The following is a 19071-nucleotide window of genomic DNA, read 5'->3' on the forward strand; positions in this document are numbered from 1 at the left end:
GTCCGTCCGCGGGCCGCCGTCCCCTATCCCCGCGCCGCTCCGGACCGCCCGCCTCGGCCGAAGCCCGAGGGGACAGGCGGGGGTCCTTCGCGCTCGGGAAAACCGTCACGCGAAACAAAGGGGGCCGCGCCGCGCTCTCGGCCGCCCTGAGGCGGGAGAGCTCGGGTCGTTGTCGCTCGGCGTCGACCCCCGACGCCATCGCACGGTGCCTGGGAAAGGGCTGCATCCCTGAGCCACGCGTCCCCCGGAGTGCTCCCCCCGCAGGGGGCTCCGCGAGGTGTCGCGGCGGCAGGGTCGCTCGCCTTCTTCCGCCTCGGACCGTCTGCGCGAAGCCAACCTCCCGGCGGGAGGGTAGACCGAAGGGGGTCGCCCGTCCTTGTGACCCCGCGGAGGGGGCCAAGGGCGGGACTCTGGCTCGGGGGACGGGAGGGGCGCCCGCGCGTCCCCTTCCCCGTCGCCGAGAGCCGTACGCCGGCGTGTGGACCTGCTCGCCGGAGTTCGTCCGGGGCTCGGTAGGGGTGCTCGGCCCTTGAGGTCCTGCCCCGGACAGGGGCGCGGCGAGGGTCCCCTGGCCGCGTCGGCTCTCACGTCGACCCACTCTCTCGCGTGGGAAGGCCTCCGCCCGGCGTCTCGGAGGGGGGTCGCCCGGGCGGGCAAGCCGGCCAGCCTGCTGGCCCCGCGGCCTGCGCAGGCGGAGTGCGGGGGGGACTCTTGCTCTCGGTGGCTCTGCCCCAGGAGGGTGCGGGGTGGCGGCAGAGGGGAGGCCGCCGCGGGTGCTTCGAGTTTGAGAAATGCTCACTTGGTCAGAGACCGCACACCGCTCGTTCCCTTATATGCAAAGAAGGTGTTCGTCCTGACGTTTTGCGAGGCCTTATTTTACCGTCGTCGGCGCTATCAGGGGAAACACGCCCGCTCCTTCCGTCTCCCTGGAACCGCGCCTCGGCCCCGAGGGCCCAGGTTCAACCTCATACCGGTTCTCACGACATGCATCGACACTCGGTGCAACTCCAGCAGCCGCAGCTCCCGCCGGCCCGGCCAGCCAGGTACGCACCCCTGATCTGCGCCTGGAGCGTTTGCACTTTGTTGTTTTTTTCTCCAAGACTCCTATCTGCCAACTGCTGTGGACTTCAGCGGTGGCTGCCGCGGGCTGTGCGCGGCCTCCTGGGGGTCCCGCCTGCCCGCGCAGGCAGCTAGGACGGGGTTATCAGCAAAGCCTGTGAGGCGCTCTCATGGGGAGGGGGGGCTCCGCAGCCCCCCAAGGTGGCTTCGTACACCTCTTGAACGTTGCGGCCCGGCCGCTCGGAGAGCGGTGTCTACCCGGGCAGACAGCCTGTCGGCCCCGCGGCCTGGACAGGCGGGAGCGGGGACTCTTGCGCTCGGGGGCTCTGCTCCAAGGAGCGAGAGCGGACGCTCTGCTCGGCCCGGAGAGTGGGGTGGCGGGGCGCCGTCGCCTCGCTGGAACCAGGGGCGTCGTGACGTGCGCGCGCGCCTAGCCGCCGCCAGAACAGGCCGGAAAGGTTGAGCTGCATACGGATCTAAGCCGTTGCCCAAACTAACTCTGGCCCGTGTGACACAGCCGCGCGCGCGCGCGCTTTCCCACGACACTCGACCGCCGGGCTCCCTCGGCCTGGGAGGCACTCTCGGGGCAGGGGGCCACCGCAGCCCCCTTAAGGTGGCTTCGTACACCTCTTGAACGTGGCGCCCGGCCGCTCGGTGAGAGCGGGGTCTACGCGGGCAGACAGCCTGTCGGCCCCGCGGCCTGGGCATGCGGAGCGGGTACTCTTGCGCTCGGGGGCTCTGCTCGGCCCGGAGAGTTGGGTGCGGGGCGCCGTCGCCTCGCTGGAACCAGGGGCGTTGTGACGTTCGCACGCGCCTAGCCGCCGCCAGGACAGGCCGGAAAGGTTGAGCTGCATACGGATCTAAGCCGTTGCCCAAACTAACTCTGGCTCGTGTGACCGACACAGCCGCGCACGCGCTTTCCTACGACACTCGACCGCCTGGCTCCCCTCGGCCTGGGAGGCACTCTCGGGGCGGGGGGCACCGCAGCCCCCCGAGGTGGCTTCGTACACCTCTTGAACGTTGGGGCCCGGCCGCTCGGAGAGCGGGGTCTACCCGGGCAGACAGCCTGTCGGCCCCGCGGCCTGGACAGGCGGAGTGGGGACAAGCCAAGGCTACCGGCGGGCCTCGGACGGCCAGGGGTGGAAGGGCTCCACCTCAAGGTGGCTTCGTACACCTCTTGAACGTTGGGGCCCGGCCGCTCGGAGAGCGGGGTCTACCCGGGCAGACAGCCTGCTGGCCCCGCGGCCTGGACAGGCGGAGCGGGGACTCTTGCGCTCGGGGGCTCTGCTCGGCCCGGAGAGCGGGGTGCGGGGCGCCGTCGCCTCGCTGGAACCAGGGGCGTCGTGCCATTCGCGCGCGCGCGCGCCTAGCCGCCGCCAGAACAGGCCGGAAAGGATGAGCTTCATACGGATCTAAGCCGTTGCCCAAACTACCTCTGGCCCCTGTGACCGACACAGCCGTGGCACGCGCTTTCCTACGACACTCGACCGCCGGGCTCCCTCGGCCTGGGAGGCACTCTCGGGGCGGGGGGCACCGCAGCCCCCCCCAAAGGTGGCTTCGTACACCTCTTGAACGTTGGGGCCCGGCCGCTCGGAGAGCGGGGTCTACCCGGGCAGACAGCCTGTCGGCCCCGCGGCCTGGACAGGCGGAGCGGGGAAAAGCCTAGGCTACCGGCGGGCGGGATCGACCGGGAAGCCGCCGTGGGGGAACACAAGTTGGACGCCTCGCACCGTCGCGGACCACCGTCCTCCGTCTCTCGGGAAGGGGGGCCGCCCGAGGCGCACGGGCCTCGGACGGCCAGGGGAGGAAGGGCTCCACCCCGAGGTGGCTTCGTACACCTCTTGAACGTTGGGGCCCGGCCGCTCAGTGAGAACGGGGTCTACCCGGGCAGACAGCCTGTCGGCCCCGCGGCCTGGACAGGCAGAGTGGGGAAAAGCCTAGGCTACCGGGCGGGATCGACCGGATAGCCGCCGTGGGGGAACACAAGTTGGACGCCTCGCGCCGTCGCGGACCACCGTCCTCCGTCTCTCTCCCTCTCTCGGGAAGGGGGGCCGCCCGAGACGCACGGGCCTCGGACGGCCAGGGGTGGAAGGGCTCCACCCCGAGGTGGCTTCGTACACCTCTTGAAGGTTGGGGCCCGGCCGCTCAGTGAGAACGGGGTCTACCCGGGCAGACAGCCTGTCGGCCCCGCGGCCTGGACAGGCAGAGTGGGGAAAAGCCTAGGCCACCGGGCGGGATCGACCGGGTAGCCGCCGTGGGGAACACAACTTGGACGTCTCGCGCCGTCGCGGACCACCGTCCTCCGTCTCTCTCTCCCTCTCTCGGAAGGGAGGCCGCCCGAGGCGCACGGGCCTCGAACGGCCAGGGGTGGAAGGGATCCACCCCCCCGCGGGAAGGGGACGCGCGGCGGCACCCGGACGCGGGAGCGTTGACCCGGGGGTCTTTACTCCGCCGAGGCGTAGCCCGGAGAAGGAGCGAGACCGGCCGGCGGGGGTGGAACACCCCCTCATGCCTCGCTCCTTCTGGGGATAAAGCGCGTCGTCCGCAGGCCGCCGTCCCCTATCCCCGCCCTGGACCGCCCGCATCGGCCGGAGCCCGAGGGGACAGGCGGGGGTCCTTCGCTTTCGGGAAAACCGTCACCAAACGTGGGGCCCGTGCCCCGCTCTCGGCCGCCCTGAGGCGGGAGAGCCCGGATCGTTCTCTCTCTCGGCGTCGGCCCCACCGACGCCGTCGCACGGTGGCCTGGGAAAGGGCTGCACCCCCTGCGCCACGCTTCTCCCCCGGAGTACTCCCCCCGCAGGGGGCTCCGCGGGGTGTCCCGACGCGCAGAGTCGCTCGCCTTCTTCCGCGGGGGACGGGAGGGACGCCCACGCGCGTCCCTTACCCATCGCCGAGAGCCGTACGCGCCGAGGGTGAACCCGCTCGCCGGGGCGCCGGGGAGCAGGGCCCTTGAGGTCCTTCCCCGGACATGGGCGCGGCGAGGGTCCCCCGGCCGCGACGGCTCTCCCGTTGACCCACTCTCTCGCCTTGGGTGGTGTGATGGAGGCGGCTGCCTACGCCTCGGCCCGGCATCTCGGAGGGGGGTCGCCCGGGCAGCCAGCCAGCCAGCCAGCCAGCCAGCCTGTTGGCCCCGCGGCCTGCACAGGCGGAGTGGGGACACTTGCGCTCTATGACTCTGCTCCCAGGGAGGTGGCAGAGGGGCGGCCGCGGTGCTTTGACTTTGAGCGGTCCCCACTCCAGCACTCTGAGAAATAGTCACTTTGTCAAAGACCGCACACCGCTCGTTCCCTTATATGCAAAAAAGGTGTTCGTCCTGACGTTTTGCGAGCCCTTATTTTACCGTCGTCGGCGCTATCAGGGGAAACAGGCCCGCTCCTTCCGCCTTCATGGAACCGTAGCTCGGCCCCGAGGGCCCAGGATTACCCTCATACCGGTTCTCACGACATGCGTCGACACTCGGCTCAGCCCCGGCAGCCGCAGCTCCCGCCGGCCCGGCCGGCCGGGTCCGCACCCCTGGCCGGCGCCTGGAGCGTCTGGACTTTGTCGTTTTCTCTCCAAGACTCGTCTCTGCCAACTGCCGTGGACTTCGGCGGGGGCTGCCGCGGGCTGTGCCCGGCCTCTTGGGGGTCCCGCCTGCCCGCGCAGGCAGCTAGGACAGGGTTATCAGCGCTCTCAGGGGGGGCCTCCGCAGACCCCCCACAGGTGGCTCCGTACACCTCTTGAACGTGGCGCCCGGCCGCTCGGAGAGCGGGGTCTGCCCGGGCAGCCAGCCAGCCTGTCGGCCCCGCGGCCTGCACAGGCGGAGTGGGGACACACGCGCTCGATGACTCTGCTCCCAGGGAGGTGGCAGAGGGGCGGCCGCGGTGCTTTGACTTTGAGCGGTACCCACTCCCTTCTCGGCACTCTGAGAAATAGTCACTTTGTCAAAGACCGCACTCCGCTCGTTCCCTTATATGCAAAAAAGGTGTTCGTCCTGACGTTTTGCGAGGCCTTAATTTACCGCCGTCGGCGCTATCAGGGCAAACAGGCCCGCTCCTTCCGCCTTCCTGGAACCGTGCCTCAGCCCGGAGGGCCCAGGATTACCCTCATACCGGTTCTCACGACATGCATCGATACTCGGCTCAGCCCCGGCAGCCGCAGCTCCCGCCGGCCCGACCAGCCGGGTCCGTCCCCCTGGCCGGCGCCCGGAGCGTTTGGACTTTGTCGTTTTTTCATCCAACACTCTCCTCTGGCAAATGCCATGGACTTCAGCGGGGGCTGCCGCGGGCTGTTCCCCGCCTCCTGGGTGTCCTGCCCTGCAACACCGGAGGCACAGGCACACTGCTGCCAACAGCCCGCTCTCCATCACCCCCCAGCCCCTTCTGCATACATCTGCCGGGGGTGCTTTTTTGCCTCCCCCCATTTTGGCCTATGGGGAAAAGCCAGGGGGAAAACGTCCAGAGTCAGGCCGACCTCCTGGAACTCCAGCTCGGCCTGGAGCCACCGGTTTGTCCCCTTCCCGGTTCTCACGACATGCATCGACACTCGGCTCAGCCCCGGCAGCCGCAGCAACCGCCGGCCCGGCCAGCCGGGTCCGCCCCCCCCTGGCCGGCACGCCTGGAGCGTCTGGACTTTGTCGTTTTTCCTCCAAGACTCGCCTCTGGCAAATGCCATGGACTTCAGCGGGGGCTGCCGCGGGCTGTTCCCCGCCAATGGGTGTCCTGCCCTGCAACACCGGAGGCTCGGGCAGGGTCTTGAGCAACTGCTGGTAGGTGCTCTCAGGGGGCCCCGCCACACCCCCCAGGCCCACCTCCAGGGCCTCCCTCCCGGCCCCTGGAGCTGCCAGCACCCCCTCGCCCTCAACACTCTCTCCCCGTTGGGACTTTGAAACTTTTCTGACCGTGCAAGCTTCGTCAAACGGCAAGGGGGCAACCGGCGTTCTGTGCCCGGCCTCCTGGGGTCCTGCCCGGGCACATCGGAGGCTCAGCCTGGGTTTTCAGCCACCACGGGCAGGTGCACTCAGGGGGCCCTCCGCAGCCGCCCATGCACACCTCTGCAGCCAGCACACCGCTGCCAACAGCCCGCTCCCCGTCACCAGCCAGCCCCTTCTGCATACATCTGCCGGGGGTGCTTTTTTGACTTCCCCCATTTTGGCCAATGGGGAAAAGCCAAGGGGAAAACCTCCAGAGTCAGGCCGACCTCCTGGAACTCCAGCTCGGCCGGGAGCCACCGGTTTGTCCCCTTCCCGGTTCTCAGGACCTGCACTGACACTCGGCTCAGCACCGGCAGCCGCAGCCCCCGCCGGCCCGGCCAGCCGGGTCCGCACCCCTGGCCGGCACGCCTGGAGCGTTTGGACTTTGTCATTTTCACGACTTGTCTCCTCAGACATTGTCCGACTGCAAGGGGGGCGGCCGCGGTCCGTGCCCAGCCTCCAGGGGTTGCCCCCGGCCCCTGGAGCAGCCAGCACCCCCTCGCCCTCAACACTCTCTCTCCGTGGGGACTTTGAAACTTTTTCTGACCGTGCGAGCGTCATCGGACGGCAAGGGGGCAAGCTGCGGTCTGTGCCCGGCCTCCTGGGTTCCTGCCCGTGCACATCGGAGGCTCAGGCTGGGTGTTGAGTGACTACTGGTAGGTGCACTCAGGGGGCCCTCCGCAGACGCCCAGGCACACCTCTGCAGCCAGCACACTGCTGCCAACAGCCCGCTCCCCATCACCCCCCAGGCCCTCTGCATACATCTGGCGGGGGTGCTTTTTTGACTTCCCCCATTTTGGCCTATGGGGAAAAGCCAAGGGGAAAACCTCCAGAGTCAGGCCGACCTCCTGGAACTCGAGCTCGGCCTGGAGCCACCGGTTTGTCCCCTTCCCGGTTCTCAGGACATGCATTGACACTCGGCTCAGCCCCGGCAGCCGCAGCCCCCGCCATCCCGGCCAGCCGGGTCCGCCCCCCTGGCCGGCGCCTGGAGCGTTTGGACTTTGTCATTTTCATGACTTGTCTCCTCAAACTTTGTTCAACTGCAAGGGGGTGTGCCGCGGTCCGTGCCCAGCCTCCAGGGGTTGCCCCCGGCCCCTGGAGCAGCCGGCACCCCCTCGCCCTCAACACTCTCTCTCCGTGGGGACTTTGAAACTTTTTCTGACCGTGCAAGCTTCATCGGACGGCAAGGGGGCAAGCTGCGGTCTGTGCCCGGCCTCCTGGGTTCCTGCCCGGGCACATCGGAGGCTCAGGCTGGGTGTTGAGTGACTACTGGTAGGTGCACTCAGGGGGCCCTCCGCAGACGCCCAGGCACACCTCTGCAGCCAGCACACTGCTGCCAACAGCCCGCTCCCCATCGCCCCCCAGGCCCCTCTGCATACATCTGCTGGGGGTGCTTTTTTGACTTCCCCCATTTTGGCCTATGGGGAAAAGCCAGGGGGAAAACCTCCAGAGTCAGGCCGACCTCCTGGAACCCCAGCTCGGCCTGGAGCTACTGGTTTGCCCCCTTCCCGGTTCTCAGGACATGCATCGACACTCGGCTCTTCCCCAGCCGCCGCAGCTCCCCTCGGCCCAGCCAGCCGGGTCCACCCCCCTGGCCGGCACGCCTGGAGCGTTTGGACTTTGTCGTTTTTTCTCAAAGACTCATCTCTGCCAGCTGCCAAGGACTTCAGTAGGGGCTGCCACCTGCTGTTCCCCGCCAATGGGTGTCCTGCCCTGCAACACCGGAGGCTCGGGCAGGGTCTTGAGCAACTGCTGGTTGGTGCTCTCAGGGGGCCCCTCCACACCCCCAGGCCCACCTCCAGGGCCTCCCTCCCGGCCCCTGGAGCAGCCAGCGCCCCCTCGCCGTCAACGCTCTCTCCCCGTTGGGACTTTGAAACTTTTCTGACCGCGCAAGCTTCGTCAAACGGCAAGGGGGGCAGCCGGCGGTCTGTGCCCGGCCTCCTGGGGTCCTGCCGGGGCACATCGGAGGCTCAGCCAGGGTGCTGAGCCACCACTGGCAGGTGCACTCAGGGGGCCCTCCGCAGACGCCCATGCACACCTCTGCAGCCAGCACACTGCTGCCAACAGCCCGCTCCCCATCACCAGCCAGCCCCTCTGCATACTATATCTGGCGGGGGTGCTTTTTTGACTTCCGCCATTTTGGCCAATGGGAAAATGTCAAGGGGAAAACCTCCGGAGTCAGGCCCACCTCCTGGAACTCCATCCCGGCCTGGAGCTACTAGTTTGTCCCCTTTCCGGTTCTCAGGACATGCATTGACACTCGGCTCTTCCCAAGCCGCCGCAGCTCCCGCCGGCCCGTCCAGCCGGGTCCGCACCCCTGGCCGGCGCCTGGAGCGTTTGGACTTTGTCGTTTTTCCTCAAAGACTCATCTCTGCCAACTGCCCTGGGCTTCAGCGGCGGCTGCCGCGGGCTGTGCACGGCCTCCTGGGGGGTCCCGCCTGCCCTCGCAGGCAGCTAGGACAGGGTTCTCAGCAAGGGCTTGGATGCGCTCTCAGGGGGGCCTCCGCAGCCCCCCAAGGTGGCTTCGTACACCTCTCGAACGTGGCGCCCGGCCGCTCGGAGAGCGCGGTCTGCCCGGGCAGACAGCCAGCCTGTTGGCCCCGCGGCCTGCACAGGCGGAGTGGGGACCCTCGCGCTCGATGACTCTGCTCCCAGGGAGGTGGCAGAGGGGCGGCCGCGGTGCTTTGACTTTGAGCGGTCCCCACTCCTCAGCACATTGAGAAATAGTCACTTTGTCAAGGACCGCACACCGCTCGTTCCCTTATATGCAAAAAAGGTGTTCGTCCTGACGTTTTGCGAGGCCTTATTTTACCGCCGTCGGCGCCATCAGGGGAAACGGGCCCGCTCCTTCCGCCCTCCTGGAACCGCGCCTCGGCCCGGAGCGACCAGGATCACCCTCATACCGGTTCTCACGACATACATTGACACTCGGCTCAGCCCCGGCAGCCGCAGCTCCCGCCGGCCCAGCCAGCCGGGTCCGCCACCCTGGCCGGCACGCCTGGAGCGTTTGGACTTTGTCATTTTCATGACTTGTCTCCTCAAACTTTGTCCGACTGCAAGGGGGGCTGCCGCAGTCCGTGCCCAGCCTCCAGGGGTTGCCCCCGGCCCCTGGAGCAGCCAGCACCCCCTCGCCGTCAACGCTCTCTCCCCGTTGGGACTTTGAAACTTTTCTGACCGTGCAAGCTTCGTCAAACGGCAAGGGGGCAACCGGCGTTCTGTGCCCGGCCTCCTGGGTTCCTGCCCGGGCACATCGGAGGCTCAGGCTGGGTGTTGAGTGACTACTGGTAGGTGCACTCAGGGGGCCCTCCGCAGACGCCCAGGCACACCTCTGCAGCCAGCACACTGCTGCCAACAGCCCGCTCCCCATCACCAGCCAGCCCCTCTGCATACATCTGCTGGGGGTGCATTTTTGACTTCCCCCGCTTTGGCCTATGGGGAAAAGCCAGGGGGGAAACCTCCAGAGTCAGGCCGACCTCCTGGAACTCTAGCCCGGCCTGGAGCTACCGGTTTGTCCCCTTCCCGGTTCTCAGGACGTGCATCGCCACTCGGCTCAGCCCCAGCCGCCGCAGCTCCCGCCGGCCCGGCCAGCCGGGTCCGTCCCCCTGGCCGGCGCCTGGAGGCGTTTGGACTTTGTCATTTTTTTTCAAAGACTCATCTCTGCCAACTGCCCTGGGCTTCAGCAGTGGCTGCCGCGGGCTGTGCACGGCCTCCTGGTGGGGTCCCGCCTGCCCGCGCAGGCATCTAGGACAGGGTTCTCAGCAAGGGCTTGGAGGCGCTCTCAGGGGGGCCTCCGCAGGCCCCCAAGGTGGCTTCGTACACCTCTCGAACGTGGCGCCCGGCCGCTCGGAGAGCGGGGTCTGCCCGGGCAGCCAGCCAGCCTGTCGGCCCCGCGGCCTGCACAGGCGGAGTGGGGACACTCGCGCTCGATGACTCTGCTCCCAGGGAGGTGGCAGAGGGGCGGCCGCGGTGCTTTGACTTTGAGCGGTCCCCACTCCTCAGCACATTGAGAAATAGTCACTTTGTCAAGGACCGCACACCGCTCGTTCCCTTATATGCAAAAAAGGTGTTCGTCCTGACGTTTTGCGAGGCCTTATTTTACCGTCGTCAGCGCTATCAGGGGAAACGGGCCCGCTCCTTCCGCCTCCCTGGAACCCTGGCTCGGCCAGGAGCGACCAGGATTACCCTCATACCGGTTCTCGCGACATGCATCGACACTCGGCTCAGCCCCGGCAGCCGCAGCTCCCCTCGGCCCGGCCAGCCGGGTCCGCCACCCTGGCCGGCACGCCTGGAGCGTTTGGACTTTGTCGTTTTTTCAAAGACTCATCTCTGCCAACGACTTCAGCAGGGGCTGCCACCTGCTGTTCCCCGCCTCCTGGGTGTCCTGCCCTGCAACACCGGAGGCTCAGGCAGGGTCAAGAGCAACTGCTGGTAGGTGCACTCAGGGGGCCCTCTGCAGCCGCCCAGGGCCACCTCTGCAGCCAGCACACCGCTGCCAACAGCCCGCTCCCCGTCACCCCCCAGGCCCCTCTGCATACATCTGCCGGGGGTGCTTTTTTGACTTCCCCCATTTTGGCCAATGGGAAAATGCCAAGGGGAAAACCTCCAGAGTCAGGCCGACCTCATGGAACTCACGCCCGGCCTGGAGCCACCGGTCTGTCCCCTTCCCGGTTCTCAGGGATTTTTGGACTTGTGATTTCCGTGATTCGTCTCTTCAAACTTTGTTGGACTACAATGGGGGGCGACCGGCGGTCCGTGCCCGGCCTCCTGGGGTCCTGCCCGGGGACAGCGGAGGCTCAGCCAGGGTTTTGAGCCACCGCTGGCAGGTGCACTCACGGGGCCCTCCGCAGCCGCCCATGCACACCTCTTCAGCCAGCACACTGCTGCCAAACACCCGCTCCCCATCACCCCCCAGCCCCTCTGCATACATCTGCTGGGGGTGCTTTTTTGACTTCCCCCATTTTGGCCTATGGGGAAAAGCCAGGGGGAAAACCTCCAGAGTCAGGCCGACCTTCTGGAACTCGAGCTCGGCCTGGAGCCGCCGGTTTGTCCCCTTCCCGGTTCTCAGGACCTGCATTGACACTCGGCTCAGCCCCGGCAGCCGCAGCCCCCGCCGGCCCAGCCAGCAGGGTCCGCCCCCCTGGCCGGCGCCTGGAGCGTTTGGACTTTGTCATTTTCATGACTTGTCTCCTCAAACTTTGTTCGACTGCAAGGGGGGGTGTGCCGCGGTCCGTGCCCAGCCTCCAGGGGTTGCCCCCGGCCCCTGGAGCAGCCAGCACCCCCTCGCCCTCAACACTCCCCGTTGGGACTTTGAAACTTTTCTGACGGTGCAAGCTTCATCAAACGGCAAGGGGGCAGGCTGCGGTCTGTGCCCGGCCTCCTGGGGTCCTGCCCGGGCACATCGGAGGCTCAGCCAGGGTTTTGAGCCACTGCTGGCAGGTGCACTCAGAGGGCCCTCCGCAGCCGCCCATGCACACCTCCGCAGCCAGCACACCGCTGCCAACAGCCCGCTCCCCATCACCAGCCAGCCCCTCTGCATACATCTGCCGGGGGTGCTTTTTTGACTTCCCCCATTGTGGCCAATGGGAAAATGCCAAGGGGAAAACCTCCAGAGTCCTGCCGACCTCCTGGAACTCCAACCCGGCCTGGAGCCACCGGTTTGTCCCCTTCCCGGTTCTCAGGACCTGCATCGACACTCGGCTTAGCCCCGGCAGCTGCAGCCACCGCCGGCCCGGCCAGCCGTGTCCGCCCCCCTGGCCGGCACGCCTGGAGCGTTTGGACTTTGTCATTTTCATGACTTGTCTCCTCGAACTTTGTTCAACTGCAAGGGGGGCTGCCCCGGCTGTTCCCCGCCTCCTGGGTGTCCTTCCCTGCAACACCGGAGGCTCAGGCAGGGTCTTGACCCACGACTGTTGGGTGCTCCTAGGGGGCCCCTCCACACCCCCAGGCCCACCTCCAGGGGCTCCCCCCGGCCCCCGGAGCAGCCGGCGCCCCCATCGCCGTCAACACTCTCTCCCCGTTGGGACTTTGAAACTTTTTCTGACCGTGCAAGCTTCATTGGACGGCAAGGGGGCAAGCTGCGGTCTGTGCCCGGCCTCCTGGGGTCCTGCCCGGGGACATCGGAGGCTCAGCCAGGGTGTTGAGCAACTACTGGTAGGTGCACTCAGGGGGCCCTCCGCAGCCGCCCCGGGCCACCCCTGCAGCCGGCACACCGCTGCCAACAGCCCGCTCTCCGTCACCAGCCAGCCCCGTCCGCGCACATCTGCCGGGGGTGCTTTTTTTGAGACACACTGTCACTTTGTCAAAGACCGCACACCGCTCGTTCCCTTATACCCCGACAAGGTGTTCGTGCTGACGTTTTGCGAGGCCTTATTTTACCGCCGTCGGCGCTATCAGGGGAAACAGGCCCGCTCCTTCCGCCCTCCTGGAACCGTGCCTCGGCCCGGAGCGGCCAGGTTTACCCTCATGCCGGTTCTCACCACCTGCATCGACACGCGGCTCTGCCCCGGCCGCCGCAGCTCCCGCCGGCCCGGCCAGCCGGGTCCGCCCCCCCTGGCCGGCGCCTGGAGCAGTTTGGACTTTGTCATTTTCATGACTTGTCTCCTCAAACTTTGTTCGACTGCAAGGGGGGCTGCCGCAGTCTGTGCCCAGCCTCCAGGGGTTGCCCCCGGAGCAGCCAGCACCCCCTCGGCGTCAACACTCTCTCCCCGTTGGGACTTTGAAACTTTTCTGACCGTGCAAGCTTCATCAAACGGCAAGGGGGGCAGGCTGCGGTCTGTGCCCGGCCTGCTGGGGCCCTGCCCGGGGACATCGGAGGCTCAGCCAGGGTTTTGAGCCACCGCTGGCAGGTGCACTCAGGGGGCCCTCCGCAGCCGCCCAGGCACACCTCTTCAGCCAGCACACTGCTGCCAAACACCCGCTCCCCATCACCCCCCAGCCCCTCTGCATACATCTGCCGGGGGTGCTTTTTTGACTTCCCCCCCTTTTGGCCTATGGGGAAATGCCAAGGGGAAAACCTCCAGAGTCAGGCCGACCTCCTGGAACTCCAACCCGGCCTGGAGCCACCGGTCTGTCCCCTTCCCGGTTCTCAGGACCTGCATTGACCCTCGGCTCAGCCCCGGCAGCCGCAGCTCCCGCCGGCCTGGCCAGCCCGGTCCGCACCCCTGGCCGGCGCCTGGAGCGTTTGGACTTTGTCATTTTTTCTCCAAGACTCGCCTCTGGCACATGCCATGGACTTCAGCGGGGGCTGCTCCCCGCCTCCTGGGTGTCCTGCCCGGGGAACTTCGGAGGCTCAGCCTGGGTCTTGGGCCCCTACTTGTAGGTGCACTTTGGGGGCCCTCCGCAGCCGCCCAGGCCCACCCCTGCAGCCGCCACACAGCTGCCAACAGCCCGCTCTCCATCACCCCCCAGCCCATTGCACACATCTGCCGGGGGTGCTTTTTTGACTTCCCCCATTTTGGCCTAAGGGGAAAGGCCGGGGGGAAAACCTCCAGAGTCAGGCCGACCTCCTGGAACTCCAACCCGGCCTGGAGCCACCGGTTTGTCCCCTTCCCGGTTCTCAGGACCTGCATTGACACTCGGCTCAGCCCCGGCCGCCGCAGCTCCCGCCAGCCCGGCCAGCCGGGTCCGCCCCCTGGCCGGCGCCTGGAGCGTTTGGACTTTGTCATTTTCATGACTTGTCTCCTCAAACTTTGCTCGACCGCAAGGGGGGCTGCCGCAGTCCGTGCCCAGCCTCCAGGGGTTGCCCCCGGCCCCTGGAGCAGCCAGTACCCCCTCGCCGTCAACGCTCTCTCCCCGTTGGGACTTTGAAACTTTTCTGACCGTGCAAGCTCCGTCAAACGGCAAGGGGGCAAGCGGCGGGCTCTGCCCGGCCTCCTGGGGTCCTGCCCGGGGACATCGGAGGCTCAGCCAGGGTGTTGAGCCACCGCTGGCAGGTGCACTCAGGGGGCCCTCCGCAGCCGCCCATGCCCACCCCTGCAGCCAGCACACGGCTGCCAACAGCCCGCTCTCCATCACCCCCCAGCCCCTCTGCATACATCTGCTGGGGGTGCTTTTTTGACTTCCCCCATTGTGGCCAATGGGACAATGCCAAGGGGAAAACCTCCAGAGTCCTGCCGACCTCCTGGAACTCCAACCCGGCCTGGAGCCACCGGTTTGTCCCCTTCCCGGTTCTCAGGACCTGCATTGACACTCGGCTCAACCCTGGCAGCCGCAGCTCCCGCCAGCCCGGCCAGCCGGGTCCGCCCCCCTGGCCGGCACGCCTGGAGCGTTTGGACTTTGTCATTTTCATGACTTGTCTCCTCAAACTTTGTTCAACTGCAAGGGGGGCTGCCACGGCTGTTCCCCGCCCCCTGGGTGTCCTTCCCTGCAACACCGGAGGCTCAGGCAGGGTCTTGAGCAACTTCTGTTGGGTGCTCTCAGGGGGCCCCTCCACAACCCCAGGCCGACCTCCAGGGGCTCCAGCCCGGCCCCAGGGGCAGCCAGCACCCCTTCGCCGTCAACACTCTCCCCCCGTTGGGACTTTGAAACTTTTCTGACCGTGCGAGCGTCATCGGACGGCAAGGGGGCGACCTGCGGGCTCTGCCCGGCCTCCCCGGGGCCCTGCCCGGCCCCGTGCGTGGGACAGGCAGGGTTTCTCGCCTACTACCCGTAGGCACTCTCAGGGGGCCCTCCGCGCCCTCAGGCCGCCCTCCCCGGGCTTCCCCCGGGTCCGCGGAGCAGCCCGCCACCCCTCGCCGCACTGTCTCTCGCCCCCGTCGGGACTTTGAAACTTTTCCCCCCGTGCAAACCTCACCGGGGGGCAGAGGGAGAGACCCGCGGGCCGTGCCCGGCCTCCCGGGACTCCCTCCGGGCAGCGCGGGCGGCTCGGACGGGGTTTTCAGCGAGTGCTGGGGGGGGTGTCTTCGGGGGCCCCCCGCGGGCCCCCCGGGGCACCTGCGCGGGGTGGCCCCTGCTGCCAGGCACCCACTCCCCATCGACCATCCAGCCCCCCTACATACATCTGGCGGGGGTGCTTTTTTGAGTTCCCCCATTTTGGCAACTTGGCACATCCTATGGGGAAACCGGCAAAATCATGCCGACCTCCTGGAACTCCGGCTCGGCCTGGAGCCGCCGGTTTGTCCCCTTCCCGGTTCTCAGGCATTTTCGGACTTTGTCATTTTTTCAGCACTCTGTCAATGCGGACAGCGGGAGCTGCCGCGGTCTGTGCCCAGGCACCAGGCACTAAAAACGGACACCGTCGGAGGGTCAGGGGGTGTCTCGGCCAGATACTGAAAAACACTCAGGGGGTGCCCAGGCACCAGGCACTCCAAACGGACACCGCCGGAGGGTCAGAGGGTGTCTCAGCCAGATACTGAAAAACACTCAGGGGCGCACGGGGGCTGCACAGGGCCACCCCAGGCGGCTCCCCCGGGCACCCGGGCGGGCACATTAGCGGCTGAGACCCCCTCTCGAGCAGAGACCGGGGGGCGCTCGGGGACACACGGGGGCTGCTCCACTCGCCCCAGGCCGGACTCCCTGAGGCGGGCACATTAGCGGCTGAGACCCCCTCTCCACCAGAGACCGGGGGGCGCTCGGGGACACACGGGGGCTGCTCCACTCGCCCCAGGCCGGACTCCCTGAGGCGGGCACATTAGCGGCTGAGACCCCCTCTCCACCAGAGACCGGGGGGCGCTCGGGGACACACGGGGGCTGCTCCACTCGCCCCAGGCCGGCCTCCCTGGGTACCCAGGCGGGCACATTAGCGGCTGAGACCCCCTCTCCACCAAAGACCGGGGGACGCTCAGGGACACACGGGGGCTGCTCCACTCGCCCCAGGCCGGCCTCCCTGGGTACCCAGGCGGGCACATTAGCGGCTGAGACCCCCTCTCCACCAAAGACCGGGGGACGCTCAGGGACACACGGGGGCTGCTCCACTCGCCCCAGGCCGGCCTCCCTGGGTACCCAGGCGGGCACATTAGCGGCTGAGACCCCCTCTCCACCAAAGACCGGGGGACGCTCAGGGACACACGGGGGCTGCTCCACTCGCCCCAGGCCGGCCTCCCTGAGGCGGGCACATTAGCGGCTGAGACCCCCTCTCCACCAAAGACCGGGGGACGCTCAGGGACACACGGGGGCTGCTCCACTCGCCCCAGGCCGGCCTCCCTGGGTACCCAGGCGGGCACATTAGCGGCTGAGACCCCCTCTCCACCAAAGACCGGGGGACGCTCAGGGACACACGGGGGCTGCTCCACTCGCCCCAGGCCGGCCTCCCTAGGTACCCGGGCGGGCACATTAGCGGCTGAGACCCCCTCTTCAGCAAACGCCAGGGGACGCTCAGGGACACACGGGGGCTGCTCCACTCGCCCCAGGCCGGCCTCCCTAGGTACCCGGGCGGGCACATTAGCGGCTGAGACCCCCTCTCGACCAAAGACCGGGGGACACTCAGGGACACACGGGGGCCGCTCCACTCACCCCCAGGCCGACCTCCAGGGCCTCCCTCCCGGCCCCTGGAGCAGCCAGCGCCCCCCTCGCCGTCAACACTCTCTCCCCCGTTGGGACTTTGAAACTTTTTCTGACCGTGCAAGCTTCATCGGACGGCAAAGGGGGCAAGCTGCGGTCCGTGCCCGGCCTGCTGGGGTCCTGCCCGGGGACATCGGAGGCTCAGCCAGGGTCTTGAGCTACTGCTGGTAGGTGCGCTTTGGGGGCCCTCCGCAGCCGCCCCGGGCCACCCCTGCAGCCAGCACACTGCTGCCAACAGCCCGCCGCTCTCCCACACCAGCCAGCCCCGTCTGCACACATCTGCCGGGGGTGCTTTTTTGAGAAACACTGTCACTTTGTCAAAGACCGCACACCGCTCGTTCCCTTATACCCCGACAAGGTGTTCGTGCTGACGTTTTGCGAGGCCTTATTTTACCGTCGTCGGCGCTATCAGGGGGAACGGGCCCGCTCCTTCCGCCCTCCTGGAACCCTGGCTCGGCCCGGAGCGACCAGGATTACCCTCATACCGGTTCTCACCACCTGCATCGACACGCGGCTCTGCCCCGGCCGCCGCAGCTCTCGCCGGCCCGGCCGGGTCCGCACCCCTGGCCGGCACGCCTGGAGCGTTTGGACTTTGTCGTTTTTTTTCTCCAAGACTCGCCTCTGGCACATGCCATGGACTTCAGCGGGGGCTGCTCCCCGCCCCCTGGGTGTCCTGCCCGGGCACATCGGAGGCTCAGCCTGGGTCTTCAGCCCCTACTGGTAGGTGCGCTTTGGGGGCCCTCCGCAGCCGCCCGGGGCCCACCCCTGCAGCCAGCACACGGCTGCCAGCAGCCACCACACAGCTGCCAACAGCCACCACACAGCTGCCAACAGCCCGCTCTCCGTCACCCCCCAGCCCCTCCTGCATACATCTGCTGGGGGTGCTTTTTTGCCTCCCCCCGTTTTGGCCTATGGGGAAATGCTAAGGGGAAAGCCTCCAGAGTCAGGCCGACCTCATGGAACTCCAACCCGGCCTGGAGCCACCGGTTTGTCCCCTTCCCGGTTCTCAGGACATGCACTGACACTCGGCTCAGCCCCGGCCGCCGCAGCTCCCGCCGGCCCGGCCAGCCCGCTCCGCACCCCTGGCCAGCGCCTGGAGCGTTTGGACTTTGTCATTTTTTCTCAAAGACCCGTCTCTGCCAACTGCCGTGGGCTTCAGCGGGGGCTGCTCCCCGCCTCCTGGGTGTCTTGCCTGGGCACATCGGAGGCTCAGGCAATGTCTTGAGCCACCGCTGGTAGGTGCGCTTTGGGGGCCCTCGGCAGCCGCCCAGGCCCACCCCTGCAGCCAGCACACGGCTGCCAGCAGCCACCACACAGCTGCCAACAGCCCGCTCTCCGTCACCCCCCAGCCCCTCCTGCATACATCTGCTGGGGGTGCTTTTTTGACTTCCCCCCTTTTGGCCTATGGGGAAAAGCTAAGGGGAAAACCTCCAGAGTCAGGCCGACCTACTGGAACTCCCACCCGGCCTGGAGCCACAGGTTTGTCCCCTTCCCGGTTCTCACGACATGCATCAACACTCGGCTCAGCCCCGGCAGCCGCAGCTCCCGCCGGCCCGGCCAGCCCGGTCCGCACCCCTGGCCTGCACGCCTGGAGCGTTTGGACTTTGTCGTTTTTTCTCCAAGACTCGCCTCTGGCACATGCCATGGACTTCAGCGGGGGCTGCTCCCCGCCTCCTGGGTGTCCTGCCCGGGCACATCGGAGGCTCAGCCTGGGTCTTGAGCTACTGCTGGTAGGTGCGCTTCGGGGGCCCTCGGCAGCCGCCCAGGCCCACCCCTGCAGCCAGCACACGGCTGCCAGCAGCCACCACACAGCTGCCAACAGCCCGCTCTCCGTCACCCCCCAGCCCCTCCTGCATACATCTGCTGGGGGTGCTTTTTTGACTTCCCCCCTTTTGGCCTATGGGGAAATGCTAAGGGGAAAACCTCCAGAGTCAGGCCGACCTCCTGGAACTCCAACCCGGCCTGGAGCCACCGGTTTGTCCCCTTCCCGGTTCTCACGACATGCATCAACACTCGGCTCAGCCCCGGCAGCCGCAGCCCCCGCCGGCCCGGCCAGCCCGGTCCGCATCCCTGGCCAGCGCCTGGAGCGTTTGGACTTTGTCATTTTTTCTCAAAGACCCGTCTCTGCCAACTGACGTGGGCTTCAGCGGGGGCTGCTCCCCGCCTCCTGGGTGTCCTGCCCGGGCACATCGGAGGGTCAGCCTGGGTCTTGAGCTACTGCTGGTAGGTGCACTACGGGGGCCCTCGGCAGCCGCCCAGGCCCACCCCTGCAGCCAGCACACGGCTGCCAGCAGCCACCACACAGCTGCCAACAGCCCGCTCTCCGTCACCCCCCAGCCCCTTCTGCATACATCTGCCGGGGGTGCTTTTTTGACTTCCCCCCTTTTGGCCTATGGGGAAATGCTAAGGGGAAAACCTCCAGAGTCAGGCCGACCTCCTGGAACTCCAACCCGGCCTGGAGCCACCGGTTTGTCCCCTTCCCGGTTCTCACGACATGCATCGACACTCGGCTCAGCCCCGGCAGCCGCAGCTCCCGCCGGCCCCGGCCAGCCGGGTCAGCCCCT

Source organism: Eleutherodactylus coqui, chromosome 8, assembly GCF_035609145.1.
Source record: "Eleutherodactylus coqui strain aEleCoq1 chromosome 8, aEleCoq1.hap1, whole genome shotgun sequence".
NCBI classification, from domain to species: Eukaryota; Metazoa; Chordata; class Amphibia; order Anura; family Eleutherodactylidae; genus Eleutherodactylus; species Eleutherodactylus coqui.